Source organism: Mixophyes fleayi, chromosome 1 (assembly GCF_038048845.1).
Source record: "Mixophyes fleayi isolate aMixFle1 chromosome 1, aMixFle1.hap1, whole genome shotgun sequence".
NCBI classification, from domain to species: Eukaryota; Metazoa; Chordata; class Amphibia; order Anura; family Limnodynastidae; genus Mixophyes; species Mixophyes fleayi.
Window position 1 is genome coordinate 198,593,404 of NC_134402.1, and position 16,360 is coordinate 198,609,763.

The following is a 16,360-nucleotide window of genomic DNA, read 5'->3' on the forward strand; positions in this document are numbered from 1 at the left end:
GCAAAAATTGATTAAAAAAATGCTAAAATCACATAATTTGGCTCTTTTTTGTTCCTTCATTGTTAACCTCAATAACATTAATTTCCAGTCATTTTCAGTCAATTTTGAACACCTGGCTGGTTATTAAGCAACAGAGCTAACGGCACAAACACATGGCAGTTTATAGCATATGTATAAAACATTGTCACACAGCAGTGGCAGAAAAGAAAAGTTGTGCAAGATGGATTTGTCCTTCGGAACCTCCCATCCACCCTTATGTTGGATTGACATAATATGAGTGATGGGCAGCAGAAAAGGTTATAAAGTCGACAATATAATGACATAAACAGTATTTTTAGAACAACAATTGAAATATAGACAGTATTTATTAAGATGAAAATTCAAATGTAGACGGTATTATCCCAACTCTAACCCTGTCCTTGTCCTTAACCATAACCCTAGCCCTATAATAATACTGTCCACATTTAAATAGTCTACCTAATCATACTGTCCACCATGTAAATAGGCGACCTAATAATACTGTTGACACCTGAATTGTTGACTGTTTCACAAGCTGATAGACCAAGGCCAAAATATAAAACAGTGCAGATTGAATTGTCCTTGGGCCCAACGACCTATATGTTAAAAAAGACATGTACAGTTTAACAAACCAAGCACTTCAGTGACAAGGACTAACAATTTTGTGGCTGAAGTGCTTGGCTTGTTTGGGCCCCCACAAAACAGCAATAGGCTTAAGGCAGCTAAGCTAACAGTGCTGTCAATGAACGCTACAGTGGCAAGATGTTGTTGTCATCATCCTCATCCTCACTCAGTGTGTAAATCATCAGACACAATATTACTTCACCCCTGCTGGAATCCACCATTACAGATGTCTCTGTAATTTAATGTAATTGTCAGTAAAGGCCTTCCTCTTGGAATTTGTAGTTCATTTTGATGAACATCATCTGTTCCACATTTTTAGGAAGTAGCCTCCTATGCTGATCGCTGACAAGGTTCCCAGCTGTGCTGAAAACTCTTTCTGAATACACACTGGAGGGTGGGCAGCTTAGATATTGCAAAGTGATTTTGTAGATGGGTCTCCAAATTGCCTTTTATTCCTCCCAGGATGCAAAGGGACTGTCTGACGTGTCTATTTGTACACTGTCATTAAAATAATCCTCCACCATTCTTTGGATGTTGATAGTAGGATCAGGTGGAGTTACAGCAGAGGTTTCACGATTTTTTGGCAATTCTTTTAGACCAGACCAGATGTCAAAATGTTGTGCTGACTCAGCTTTCCCAAGAGACCCAGTGGTGATGCAGATAGGTTATTTTACTAGCAGCAGTTGCCTAAGAAACAAAAGGAGGAGACGTTGTTGTGTCTTGTACCACTTGAGATCTGGGTCAGTTGGAAATAAAGAATAGACCTAGCTCTTGAATCTAGGATCAAGCACAATTGCCAAAATGTACTGATACAATTTCAAGATATTGATAACTCTTGGATACTGACGAAGCGAATAAAGTACTTCATCTACAAGTCCAACATACTTAGCAGAATTGCTAAGCTTGCAGTGTCTGAACTTACTTCACATGTGACTACTTCGAATGGTTTCAGCATCTTGCACAATACAGAAAGTACTCTCCACTGCGCTGGACTAAACTACATTCCTCCTCTTTTCCCAATGTCATGGCTTTTTGTTCATATAATCTTAAGTTTGCCCAGCTCCGCTTGTCCACATATCTGTGGTTAAGTGTACAGTGGGTAGAATTGCGTTTTGTAGACCAATAATTAGTTTTTTTCTAACCTCCTGTACAGGTGAAGAATTGCTTGTCTAGTAAAATGGTGTAGAGATGGAATTTGGTAACGGGGACACAGGACCTCAATTAACTGTTTTAAACTATTTACATTTTTGATAGTTTACGCAGATCTATTACTATCATAGTCGCCATGGCGCCTGTGATCCGTTGTATGACTGGGTGACAGCTGTCATACTTGCTTTCTTTTGCAAAGGATTGTTTAACAGTCAACTGTTATAAACTACTAGTAGTCTTCTTCTTGGTATGCTTCGGGGACGAAGATCCACCGCCAGCAGCGGCAGCAGCAACAGCGGGCCTAACACTCTTCAGAGGAATCCTGGATAGGGGAGGAGTCATCTAGCCTTAGCAACTTGGATGCAGGACCAACTGATAACTAGTGAGGATATTGATGATGAAGGGGTTGGCAGTGTAGATTGCAGGTGCTGGGATCTAGCTGAGAGAAGGGAGTGAGCTGATGCTGGACTACTTGTTGCTATTTTTTTTAGTATAAGTTTCCCAAAAGCTTGCCATGAACTCGTTACAAATGGCATAACATGGATGAGGTTCGTAGATGGTTAAGGTTCCTACCTCTGCTGACTGTGGCTTTAAAAACGCTACAAATGGCTACGCAACTGTCGTCAGGATTTGGGTAAAAATAATTCCACACATAAGAGGTGGAATTTTTAGTCTTACGCCCAGGCATGATAATTGCTTTCTTCTTATCACTGGCAAGAACTGCTTCCACTGGTGCATGACTTACACAACATCATCAACATCCTCATTAGCGCTATCGTCAGCTACACAAACATCCCCCTCATTCTGTTGCAAATCCAAAGTGGTATCCTCAATTTCTATATTACCAGCCACAGTTGTGCTGCTTATCCACACATTTGCAGAAAAGGTGAAAGGAGGCTTCGGTATAAGTACAGTATCAAAAAGGTCAGGCTGACACATAACACTCGTGGATAGACTCTCCTCAGGGACTTGTGACTTTTCCAAACTCACATTTTTTTTTTATACTGCCTTACTGTTTTTTTTTCCAGCACCAATTTTACGCATGTAATTTTTTGGCACCTCTTCTAGAATCTGAATGACACGGTCTTGTATCATCATGACAGGCAGAAGAAGATGCCTCACTGACAGTTGCAGAACTATCGTTCATAAATAAAGGCGAAGACCTTAATATTTCCTTGGCACTGCGTGTGTACAATGGCATGTTGGCAATTATGTTTTCTACAGTAAACTTTCCCTTTATTAGAGGTGTTTTCTGCTTTACCAATGTAAAAGCTTGTCTTTTGGATTCAGTTTCCTTGACTTCTACTAAAGCCTATGCTCAAGAGCATAAGCTTTAGTAGATGACGTTAAAGGACTAGTATCATCATGACTGATGCCAGCAGCTGGTCGGTGCTCCTGCTCTACTGTCGACTGATCATGATCCATATCGATGAAAACACACAATTTGTCCAAAAATTATAAAAAGGTTTAAACTTTTTCATCCAATGACAAATGCGTAGAATACACACAGGCACTGATTTTTGTGAACAACGCTGTCAGATTGCACACTGTAGTGTGTACTATTTGAATAAAATAGAAAAAAGTAGTTTTTCTGGAAGCAAATAACATATGAGTAGAGTACACACTGTCAAGCAGTGATTGAGGTGTTGTGTTGCAGGATAGAATGAGATTTGTGGCTGGAGACTGGAGAGTGACAAAAACATTGCTAGCCCTCCTGTGTTTGAGCGCTGTCATCTGCCCACTTCTAGGACTGAGACAAAAATAACTTTTCCTGCTTTACCAGCAACAGCGATTAAACATACTTTATGAACAGCAGATAAGCATTATATAATGTTTTGCTTGTGAGGGTAATGATTTTATTTTGTTAAATGTTTTTGTTTTGTTCTTTTTAAAAAAATACGACACCATATGGTTGCTTATCTCTTTCTTTGGAGATACACAGAGTGAACCTAAAGTGATACAGCGATAAGGATTGATACAGATAAGTTGTATATTTTATTTCTATCTGGTACGCATATACACTACTCTTCTGGGTGTTTTACATTTCTATATAACTTAACACCTTGTTGGATTGTTGTTTTTTTTGTACACCTAACTGTTACTAGAGATGGGCGGGCTCAGTTTCCTTAAAACCGAACCTGCCCCACCTTCTGGAATCCGAGTAGGCTCGGTACTCTCCCACCTATTCAGATTCCAAAACGAGGCAAAACGTCATTGTGTCGTCGTCGGATCTCGGATCTCGCGATCTTTAGAATGAATAAATAGTCGCCTTCACAGACATCCAGCGCCATTTGAGAGAGGGACAGAGAAGGGTTAGGTCGCAGGAAGGAATAGAGCAGGAATAGAGGAGCATAGAGGAGGCATTTTTCCTAATTTACACTACAAAGTGTTTGGGGTGTGACATATTCCCCTCTTCTAAAAAAGCTATTTTCTGGCTGCTGAAATGATAATATACCAGCACTATATATTTCTGAATTTCCACTACATGTGTTTAGGGTGTCACATATTCCCCCCTTCTAATAAAACTATTTTCTGCCTGCTGAAATTCTAATATACCAGCACTATATATTTCTGAATTGCGCTACAAGTGTTTGGGGTGTCACATATTAACCCCTTCTAAAAAAAACAATTTTCTGCCTGCTGAAATTCTAATATACCAGCACTATATATTTCTGAATTTGCACTACAAGTATTTGTGGTGTGACATATTCCCCTCTTCTAAAAAAAACTATTTTCTGGCTGCTGAAATTCTAATATACCAGCACTATATATTTTTTGTATTTGTACTCGAAAGGGTTTGGGGTCTCATTAAAATGGATTCACAGCAGTCCACATATGAGCATGAGCAGCAAGCAGCTGCTGCCACCAGTCCTAATTGTAGTCTTCCCTGTATGTCATCTGGTAAAGCCAATGTAAAAGTACATAGTCTTTTGAAGTCAGGGAAAAAAACACACAAAAAAAACCCTTTTACCTTGTTGAAGAGAAAAAGAGCTGTAATAGAGGAAATATTAACTGCCGATAAAAATAAAATTGCCAACATACCATCCTACACAAGCAGTGGCAAAGAAAGAATGAGCCTTTCTCTATTAGTGCGAGATCTAAAAATGTTACTGAGGCTTCTTCTTGTAAGGTCACTCGTGACCAAGCAAGACCAAGTAATTCGGAGTCCAAAAGTTGTGCACAGCTACTGTTACGTGTGAAAGCCGAGCTGGAAGAAAACAGTAAGGCATTAGAGGAAAATGTATGCTCAGAATCAGAAATGACACCAATCCCTGAGGAGAGTCCATCCATGAGTGGTATGTGTAATCGTGACCATTCTGATAGTGTACCCATAAAGAGGGGCCCTTTCAGCATTTCTGCTGATGTGTGCCTGAACAGCCTGAGTGTAGCCGGTGATACACCAATTGAGGATGCCACTTTGGAATGGGAAGAGGATGAGTTGGATATATGTGTAGCCAACGAGGGCGCTAATGAGGATGTTAATGAGGATGAGGTTGTTTGTGTAAGTCCTTCACCAGTGGAAGCAGTTCTGGCACATGACAAGAAGAAGGCCATTGTCATGCCTGGGTATAAGACCAAAAAATCCACTTCTATGTGTGGAATTATTTCTACTCAAATACTGACAACAGTTGTATAGCCATTTGTAGTGTATGTCAAGCCACAGTCAGTAGAGGGAGGGACCTTAACCATCTTGGAGCCACATCCATGTTATGCCATTTGACGAGAGTTCATGGCAAGGTGTGGGGAAAAGCTGAAAATTATGGCAAAAAAATAACAACAAGCAATCCATCATCAGCTAGGACCCTTCTCTCACCTACATCCCGATGCCTGCAATCTACAGCCACAACACCGTCCTCATCAATATCCTCAGTAGCGATCGGAGTTGGCCCTGCATCCAACTTGGTAAGGCTCGATGACTCCTGCACTATAATTGATTCCTCTGAAGAATGTTTGAGTGTTAGTCCCACTGCTGCTACTGTTGCTGCTGCTGCTGGGGTGAATCTTCCTCCTAATAAGAAGACCAAGAAGAAGAGCATAAGTACTTTACAACAATTAACTGTGATACAATCTTTTAATAGAGGAAGCAAATATGACAGCAGTCAGCCAGTCGCAAAGCGGATCACAGACGCCATGGCGACTATGCTGGTGTTAGATGTGCATTCCTATATCCACTATAAATGCAGCAGGTTTTTCAGTTAAGTTAGTTTTGTGTCCCATTTACAAAATTCCATTGCGACACCATTTTTCATGAAAAGCTATTCTGCAACTGTACCAAAACGTTTGTAAAAATGTACTAATTGGGCTCAAAAATGCCATTCTACCCACTGTACACTTAACCACAGATATGTGGACCAAGTGGAAGTGGCCAAACCAAAGATTATATGACTGTGACAGCCCACTGGGTTGGTCATTCGCCTTCACCAGCAGGAACAGCAGCAGCATGTACACCACTACGTAACATTTGTCACAGGCAGGCTACTCTTTGTATCACCGCCTTCTCGAACAGGCATATAGCTGATCATTTGTTACGAAAACTAAGGGGTGTCATTGATACATGGCTTATACCACTTGGACTCTCCACAGGATATGTTATTTCTGATAATTCTGATTCTGATTTCTAGGTTAATTCCATCACATTCCCTGTTTTGCTCACACAATAAACTTGGTGGTGCAGAACTTCTTGAAAATTAACCGTGAGGTGCAGGAGATGCTTTCGGTGGCCTGTAAAATTTCGGGACATTTCCGGCATTCTGCCACAGCACATAGGAGATTGCAGCAGCTCCAAGAACAATTTAACTTGCCCTGCCACCAACTTAAGCAAGAGGTGTTAACAAGGTGGAATTCCACCTTGTACATGCTTCAGAGAATGGAGGAACAGTGCAAAGCGATACAAGCGTATTGCACAAGCCGTGTCATTGGGAAAGGAGGGGGAATGTATTTCAGTCTTGCACAGTGGAGAATCCTTTCTGTGCTGTGCAAGGTGCTAAAACCATTTAAAGTTGTGACATGTGTGCCTGAGCCAAGTCATTCCCTTAATTCGACTTTTGGAAAAGCAGCTTGACAAACTGAAGGAGATGAAAGAAAGCAATTTTGCAAAATTAGTTGGCCTTGTAGATGAAGTACTTAATTCGCTTCGCAATGATCCAAGAGTTATTAAAATCTTGAAGTCGGATCACTAAGTTTTGGCAATTGTGCTTGATCCGAGGTTTAAGACCTACATTGATTCTATGCTTTCAAATTACCGAGACCTGAACAGTTGCAAGGAGCTATTGGTCAGTAAGTTGTCCGCTGAACTGGGCCTTAGCTTGACGACGTCTCCTCCTTCAGTTTCTCAAGCAGCTGCTGTTCGGAAAATATTACACTTTTCAAAGACAAGCAGGGATGACGCAGGTGGCAGACCACAACAGTTTGACCGCTGGGTTGGTTTGAAAGATTTTACCAAAAAAAGTGGGACCTAGGCCATAACTCCATTCAATCCTACTATTAACATGCAAAGGATGGTGGAGGATTATTTTCAAGAGTTAATTGATATGGAAATGTCAGACAGTCCCTTTCCATACTGGGAGGAAAAACAAGCCATTTGGAAACCCATGTACAAACTTAATTTGCAATACCTAAGCTGCCCACCCTCCAGTGTGTATTCAGAAAGAGTATTCAGAACCTTGTCAGTGATCAACGTAGGAGGTTACTTCCTAAAAATGTGGAAAAGATGATGTTCATCAAAATGAACTACATCTTCCATGAGGAAGGCTTTTACCGGCAAATACATCCAAGTACTGACACTTCTCTAATGACGGATTCCAGCGGAGATGAATTAATAGTCTGTGATGATGATGTACACACTGATGAGGGTGAGGATGATGTTGAAGATGATGATGACAACATCTTTTTGAAACTTTCACTATAAGAGTAGGGTGTAATCTACCCCCAAAGAGAAAAGGGGCTTGGGGCATTTCTATTTATCATACAGTCTTTGGAGGCTGCTTTTTTCAATTTCACTATTAGTGTATGGAAATAATATTCACCCAAACACAAAAGCTGCTTTGGGCATTTTTATTTATCGTACAGTCTTTGCAGGCTGCTTTTTTTCAATTTCATTATTAGTGTATGGGAATAATATACACCCAAACACAAAAGCTGCTTTGGGCATTTCCATTTATCGTACAGTCTTTGCAGGCTGTTCTTTTTTCTATTTCACTCTTAGTGTATGCGAATAATATTCACCCAAACACAAAAGCTGCTTTGGGCATTTCTATTTATCGTACAGTCTTTGCAGGCTGCTTTTTTTCACTTTCACTGTAAGTGTAGGGTGTAATCTACCGCCAAAGAGAAAAGGGGCTTGGGGCATTTCTATATATCATACAGTCTTTGCAGGCTGCTTTTTTTTCAATTTCACTATAAGTATAGGTGTACTATACAGTTAGACACCCAACTGGCTTTTTACTTTGAATTTCAATAGCTCTTTTTAGTGCGTTGTCTGGCACCCTGGATTGGTGTGTGTCTGATAAAAGCACACACCCCAGGGGGTCAGCGCTCCTTGACATTTATTAGCTGTAGAATTACCTCACTTATCCAAGAAACAGGTGGAGCACTCGTTGCCATATATTAGCTGTAGAATCACCTCACTTATCCAAGAAACAGATGGAGGGATCGATCGTTGCCATGTATTACCTGTAGAATTACCTCAATTATCCAATAAACACATGAAGCGATCCTTGCAATGTTTCCTATAGTAAAGTAATTCTATCATTTTCAAATAAGCATTGCCCAAGCGATTGTATTGTGTTTCCAACGCACAAAGTAATTTATTTTAGCAGATGTAAAAAGTTAACAGTTCAATACATTATTATTATATAATACAGTACAGCCAATACCAAAAGATACATACATACCGCTGCGTTCACATGCGCTCCCACGGGTACCAGTGTACAGTAGTTCACTCTAGAATACTGTGGTCAGAGAATAACTAAAGCTAGTGGGAGCACAGCTATGATTATATACATTCAGTGTTACAGAGAAAACAATGCAGATGACGTGGCTTGTTTCTATAGGTCCAGGTTTGAGGTGGGTCCAATGTAAACAGGTCATAGGCTAGTTCAAACAACCCCCTCAAAGGCTGAGGGTCAACATTCCAGATGATTCTCCCGCCCAGAAACCAGTTACAACTAGTCCATTAGCATTTTACAGTTTGGTATCACTCTGACTATTTATTCCCTAACATCAATAACTAGAGTATGCAATATGCGATCTCTTCGGCGAATGAACCGGACAGCTGCTGATGAATAGGGGATTAAAATGATATCAGACATGACACATTTCCTATAACCTGAACCTTAAATAGCACTGAAGTGTACATATAATCATAATAAATAAACTAATAATAAACCAAATACTATCTGCTCATAAATCACTGTATAATGGAATCAATATGAATATGAATTATATAAATAACTAAATGTTGTAACGCGAGTGTGTGCGTGCTTATTTTACTGTGCGATCGCAGTATGCCACGTGTAGCGAGTGCAATCGCACATTAAAAAAATATTAACCAATATACTTTCGTTCATCCAATTATACGACTTCGACAGTTCCACCCTTTGATACTATAATAAACTATCACCGTAAAGATGTTATATGCAGGATCTCAGTACCACGTTTCATTGCTCTGTAATGTAAGCCCCCCTTTGGTGTATGACCACGCTGTTTGTAGATCTAAACAAGTTATCATGAGAGAGAGTCTTAATCCTCAAGACAATTTTTTTTTCTTTTACTATAGACCGTATACTTCTGGAGCTTGGAGATAACCTTTTGTATGCCCTTCAAGGGTGCAATAAAACATGTAATACATTATTTGGAAGGGTACAGAGTACAATAGAACATGTATCAGTTATACAGAATACTTTACTACAGTTCTTCAAGTTAACAGGTTCATCTGTCCAACACATGTCTTTAAGTTTAGAATACATTTAAACACTTCATGTTCATCAGTAACATCATCCTATGTCTATCAATAATGTCATATACAATCTCCTTCAGCTTGCGTTACTATACACACTTCTAATAATGTCATCAGTTCTTTTCATCAACACTTGTGGGCGGGCTATTGTCTGCTCGTTCTTCCCAGTCTCCCAATACTCAGGTTTCTTTGTATGTAAAACAGTAATCGGCTTGCAAAATATTGGGAGACTCCAGACTAAGGGACCTAGGTGTCGTACTTTTCCCTTAGTGACCTCCTACTCATAATTCGGGTACCTCAAGAATATTTAGTGAAAATAGAACTAGTCCTACTTGATATAATCAATGAGGCACATGAGAGAACGCCCAGCACTTTGTTTGGTCTAAAACCTTACCCACCCAAGAATGATAATCATTCTCAAGGATGCCTGCTCAAGTCCGGATATTACTGGACTGGCATCACTGGGTGTACCTCTCTTCTACTATGGGGTCAACGTACTTACGGACCTAATGCTACTCAGACAATAGCCCCTCACACTTTCTCCAAGCTCCAAGGTTTCCCAGTTTTCCTTTACCCCTGAATTGAATAGAATAATTGGCATGACCGATTGTGCTACTAACTTCTCCTTCATCCCCAATATCATTACCTGAACCAGCCTCTGTCACCTGTCAATAATCAAAATAATTGACTGTCCTGAAAAGAGAATGTGATGAGAGAAACACAGAACAGGAAAACTACAACTTCATGCTGGACAACTGTCTTAGCCTTTGGCTCAGGTGCTAATAACTGCATTCGAGGCCTCCCAGAACAGATTCATGAGTGCACTTGGACCCTTCTCTGGGTGATGACTCCTCTGCAGTGGGTGAAATGGGCACCAGCGTGTCTCTGCTACCCTTGAAATCGTGATGCTGGTAGCCTACACCTGGTACCTGTCACTCACCGGACCGTGAGTGCCTCTTCCCGGACATTTAGGAACCGTGGTCGTCCTCCATCCTGAGGGTCTGCGCATGCGCAGCCCTTTCCTATACTTCAGTGTATGTCCCTTTAACTCAATTGGCAGATCAGGCAACACTCCCTATATTATGCCATACCACTTCTACCTTCAACTGTATCATCGTGACTGTTTGCTGATTCCTATCCGCTGCCTCCGTGCACTACAGTCTTCTATAACCACTTCAACGCTATCATATTCCATTGTGACTGTTTGCTGATTCCTACCCGCTGCCTCCGTGCACTACAGCCTTCTCTCCACATCCCCTCACCTGTTCATCATCAAGTCGGTGAGCTGATTCCTATCCGCTGCCTCCGTGCACTACAGTCTCCAGCTGGTAACTCGTCTGTGTTCATCATCGTGACTGTTAGCTGATTCCTATCCGCTGCCTCCGTGCACTACAGTCTCCAGCTTGCAACTCGCCTGTGTTCACCATCGTGACTGTTAGCTGATTCCTATCCGCTACTCCTGTGCACCTCAGCCTCATCTCATCTCTCCCGTGTTTCCTCGAGACTGCTGCTATTATTACCATCTGCTTCGCTTCGTGATCAACAGCTCCTGGTCTACTCTGCTCTCCCGTGTTCCATCGCTATTGGTACCTGTTGGTTGCTACTGGTTACCTCCGTGTGTCCGCAGAGCCCTGCTGTTGCTGTCAGCGCTATCGTCCACCCGCTGCTGATCCGCACTCCACGCCTTCCTGTGTCCTGCTGGTCTCTACCCTCCTGTCAGCATTGGATTCGTATCTCATCAACTACTCCTCTGCTAGATCCTCTCCATTCTCCTGGGTCCTCCATGAGTCCAGTTCCACGTTCTACTGATTCCTGTGGATTCGTGTCCCTGTGGGTCTACTTACCTGTGCGCTGCACCTACTAGACTCTTCCTCCAGGGACTTCTCATCCTGCCGGCCTCCTGCCGCTCAGGTATCACTGCACTCCTATCTGACTGCCTACTTCTGAACCACGGTATGCATACTTCTCATTGACTGTGCTGGTGTATTGCATACCTTGCTGGACTGTGTTGGTTCTCCTCTGGAGTCTGCTATCCGCTGAGTCTATTGCCATCATTGACTGTGTTATCTTGTGCTGGATTACTTCAAGAGACTTTCTATATTTGCAGACCTGTTCAGTCATTTATATATATTGTGCATATTATTGTGGATCGTGTTTAAGGTGCCCGTGTACATCCTGTGTTGCAGTCTCTCCCCGTACACCTCCTCACATATATATTCAGTGGTACAACTTGCTGAAGGCAGACCACTGATCCCTGTTTCCTGTATCACCTGTTCCAGTATCCTCTCACATAGCAGTGGTACAACTTGCTATCGCAGACCACTGACTACCCGGATACCTCCACTTGGATTCCATTCCTTCACTCAGACAGTGGTACAACTTGCTCTCCGCAGACCGCTGACTCTCATCACCTCCTCGTTGCTGTTGGACATTCCTCCTCACTATAGCAGTGGTACAACTTGCTATCGCAGACCACTGACTACCTTCACGTGTCCTTGTCCATACAGTTCCTCGTGTATTAATACCTTCATATTACCAGTGCTGCTAGTCATAGACTTTCCTGAGCATCTCATCATCTACCATTGCCTGTTCCGTGATCACCCTGCTACCAGAGTACTCTATTACCATCTACGTTGCTCTGGTAAGCCTACCACCTGGTTATCCCTGGGTAAAGACTCCTAGTGCCCGTGACAGTAAGATCAGGCCATGACAGACCCAGATACGGAACCTACAGCCAAGGAGATGCTGCAGCATCTGGTCAGCCGTGTGGAGCAACAGGATGCCCGCCAACAGCTGTTACTTCAGTGTTATCAATCATTAACCTCCCAAGGAACATCTGGACAGACTGTGACAGCCACTACTGAGGCTCCTGTGCTTTCCTCCGTTTCCCCAGTGCCATCCCAGGTGTCTACAGCTTCCACGCTTCACCTGCCTACTCCGTCAAAGTACGATGGGGACCCCAAAACTTGTAGGGGTTTCCTTAACCAATGTTCAGTCCATTTTGAGCTCCAACCTCAAAATTTTTCTACCCATCGTTCCAGAGTGGCCTATCTTATCTCTTTGTTTTCTGGACAAGCCCTGGCTTGGGCCTCCCCTCTGTGGGAAAGAAACGACCCAATATTGCAAGATAGTGCCAAATTCATTTCTACATTCCGAAGTGTGTTCGATGAACCAGGTCGTGTGACCTCCGCTGCTTCCAGCATCCTCCGTTTGCGACAAGGATCTCATACAGTAGGCCAGTACGTCATTCAATTTAGGATCTTAGCCTCTGAACTTCAGTGGAACACTGAAGCCCTAGTTGCCGCCTTCTGGCAGGGGCTCTCCGATAAAATTAAAGATGCACTGACTACCCAGGAGCTTCCTTCGTCACTTGAAGATCTGATCTCTCTTTGCCATCGTGTTGATATGAGATTTCGTGAAAGAGAGGCTGAGAAAACAACTTTTGCTAAAGCACCTCTTCGTTCTAACCCTCAATTTCGTCCAGTTTCACCCTCTGTGATTCCCATGGAGATAGGACGTTCCAAATTATCTTCCGAGGAGAGAAAACGAAGAGTAAAGAATAGACTCTGTATCTATTGTGCTGATTCCACTCATATTCTCAGCTCTTGCCCTAAGAGATCGGGAAATGCCAGGCCCTAACTAGTTCTGGAGAGGTGAAGTTAGGGTCCCTGGAGTCCTCTCCATCTTCCATGAAATCTAAAGTCTGCGCTTTTGATGTTACGATTTCCTGTGCTACCAAAACCTTTGAGTCACAGGCATTGATTGATTCCGGAGCAGCAGGAAATTTTATTTCCAAATCGTTAGTAAATCAATGGTCTCTACCAGTGATCACCTTAAAAACACCCATTACTGTGACGGCTATCGATGGATCACGTCTCATCAATGGTCTCATCACCCAGAGTACGTCTCCAGTAACACTTCAGATTGGTGCCCTGCATCATGAAGAAATATCGTTTTTAATCCTTCCTGTTACGACAAGTCCGATTGTCTTAGGCCTTCCATGGCTTCAGTGTCACTCTCCCCAGATTGACTGGCGCACCCCTCAAGTCACGTCTTGGGGGCCTGAATGTCACCATCGTTGCCTTTCCCAAGTTATTCCTCTCAAAGTACAGCAATCTTCCATCTCATCTACCTCACCGGGACTCCCTCCTCAATATGCTTCATTTACTGATGTGTTTGATAAAGCTCAGTCTGAACGTCTTCCTCCTCATCGTTCTTGGGATTGTCCGATCGACCTTCTACCTGGCAAGACTCCCCCCAGGGGCCGGGTCTATCCACTTTCGTTACCTGAAACTCAAGCCACATCTGAGTACATACAGGAGAACCTCCAGCGTGGGTTTATTCGACCTTCCACCTCTCATGCTGGAGCTGGGTTCTTCTTTGTCAAAAAGAAGGATGGATCATTACGCCCTTGCATAGATTTTCGTGGACTCAATGCCATTACTATCAAGAATCGGTACCCCATTCCGCTGATCACTGAGCTATTCGATCGCATCAAGGGAGCCCGTATTTTTACTAAGCTGGATCTTCGTGGTGCCTACAATTTAATCAGAATCCGTTCCGGTGACGAATGGAAGACAGCGTTTAACACCAGAGACGGGCATTACGAATATCTGGTAATGCCTTTCGGGCTGTGTAATGCCCCCGCTGTTTTTCAAGGCTTCATCAATGAGATCTTTCGGGACTTATTATATGTATGTGTCGTCTATCTGGACGACATATTGATCTTTTCTCAGGACCTGCCTTCTCACCACCAACATGTGGCAGAAGTCCTCTCCAGGCTACGAAAAAATTCATTGTTCTGTAAATTAGAAAAATGTTCATTCGAATTGCCCCAGATTCCATTCTTGGGGTATATAGTTTCCGGAGTTGGCCTGAAGATGGATCCAGACAAGGTGAATGCTGTACTACATTGGCCCCAGCCAACTACTCTTCGTGCCATCCAGCGTTTTTTAGGTTTTGCCAATTACTATAGACGCTTCATTCAAGACTTTTCTTCCATTGCATCTCCTATTGTGGCCCTGACTCGGAAAGGGGCTAATCCTAAGCAATGGTCGCCTGAGGCTCTTCAAGCCTTTCAAACACTCAAAGAGTCCTTCTCTTCGGCTCCAATCCTTCGACAGCCTGATGTGACACTCCCCTTCTTTCTAGAAGTAGATGCCTCTAATGTGGGCTTAGGAGCCATTCTCTCCCAACGCTCTGAACAGCAAAAATTCCATCCTTGTGCCTTCTATTCTCGGGGTCTTCTGCCCGCAGAGAAGAATTATACTATCGGGGACAAGGAGTTACTGGCTATCAAAGCGGCATTAGAGGAATGGAGATACTTATTGGAAGGAGCTCGCCATCCGGTGACGATCTTCACGGATCATAAGAACTTGTCATATCTTCAGTCTGCCCAATGCTTGAACCCTCGTCAAGCAAGATGGTCTCTTTTCTTTTCCCGTTTTGAATTAATAATAACCTTCAAACCAGCTGCCAAGAACAAAAAAGCTGACGCTTTATCTAGAGCTTTTGTGACGTCCTCTGATATAGAAGAGGTTTCCAACCATACCATTCTAGACCCCAAATGTATCTCACTGGCTGCTTCATCCACCAAAACGCTACCATTTGGGAAGACCCTCGTGCCTCCTACTCTAAGGAGGAAAATCCTTTCGTGGTTCCATGCCTCTCGCTTTTCTGGACACGCCGGTGAACACAAGACCTTTGAGATTCTCTCTCGAAGTTACTGGTGGCCTTCAATGAGGAGAGACGTCAAAGAGTTCATTGCTTCCTGTGAATTATGTTCCCAATTCAAATCCTCCCGCAGAACTCCAGCAGGGTTGCTGCGACCACTACCCATTCCGTCCAAACCGTGGACCCATATTAGTATGGATTTCGTTACTGATTTACCACCTAGTAAGAATCATAACACTATTTGGGTGGTGGTGGACCGATTTTCGAAGATGGCTCATTTCGTCCCTCTGTCTGGTTTGCCTTCTTCGTCTATCCTGGCTGAACATTTCATTAAAGAGATCTTCCGCATCCATGGATGTCCGTCTGAGATTGTGTCAGATAGAGGAGTACAATTCGTTTCCAGATTCTGGCGAGCCCTTTGTAAAACCTTGGGCATACGATTAGCACTCTCATCGTCTTACCATCCGCAATCTAACGGACAAACTGAACGTGTCAATCAAGATCTTGAGACTTTTATAAGGATGTTCTCTTCAGCCAATCAAGACAACTGGGTAGAGTTGCTTCCTTGGGCCGAATTCGCCCATAACAACATGTACCATGAGTCATCATCCAAAACTCCATTTTTTGTGGTTTACGGTCACCATCCGTCTTTTCCGGAATTTCCTGCCCTCCCGCCCACCCAAGTCCCTGCGGTGGAGACTGCTTGTCAGACCTTTAAAAATATCTGGTCTCAGGTCAAAACCTGTTTAAAGAAGACATCTATCAAATATAAATCTTTCGCAGATAAGAAGAGGCGGGCTATTCCACCACTAAAAATTGGAGATCGTGTCTGGTTATCTACTAAAAACATTCGTTTGAAGGTTCCATCTATGAAATTCGCCCCTCGTTTTATTGGTCCATATAGGATCATTCAAGTAATCAATCCAGTATGTGTGAAAC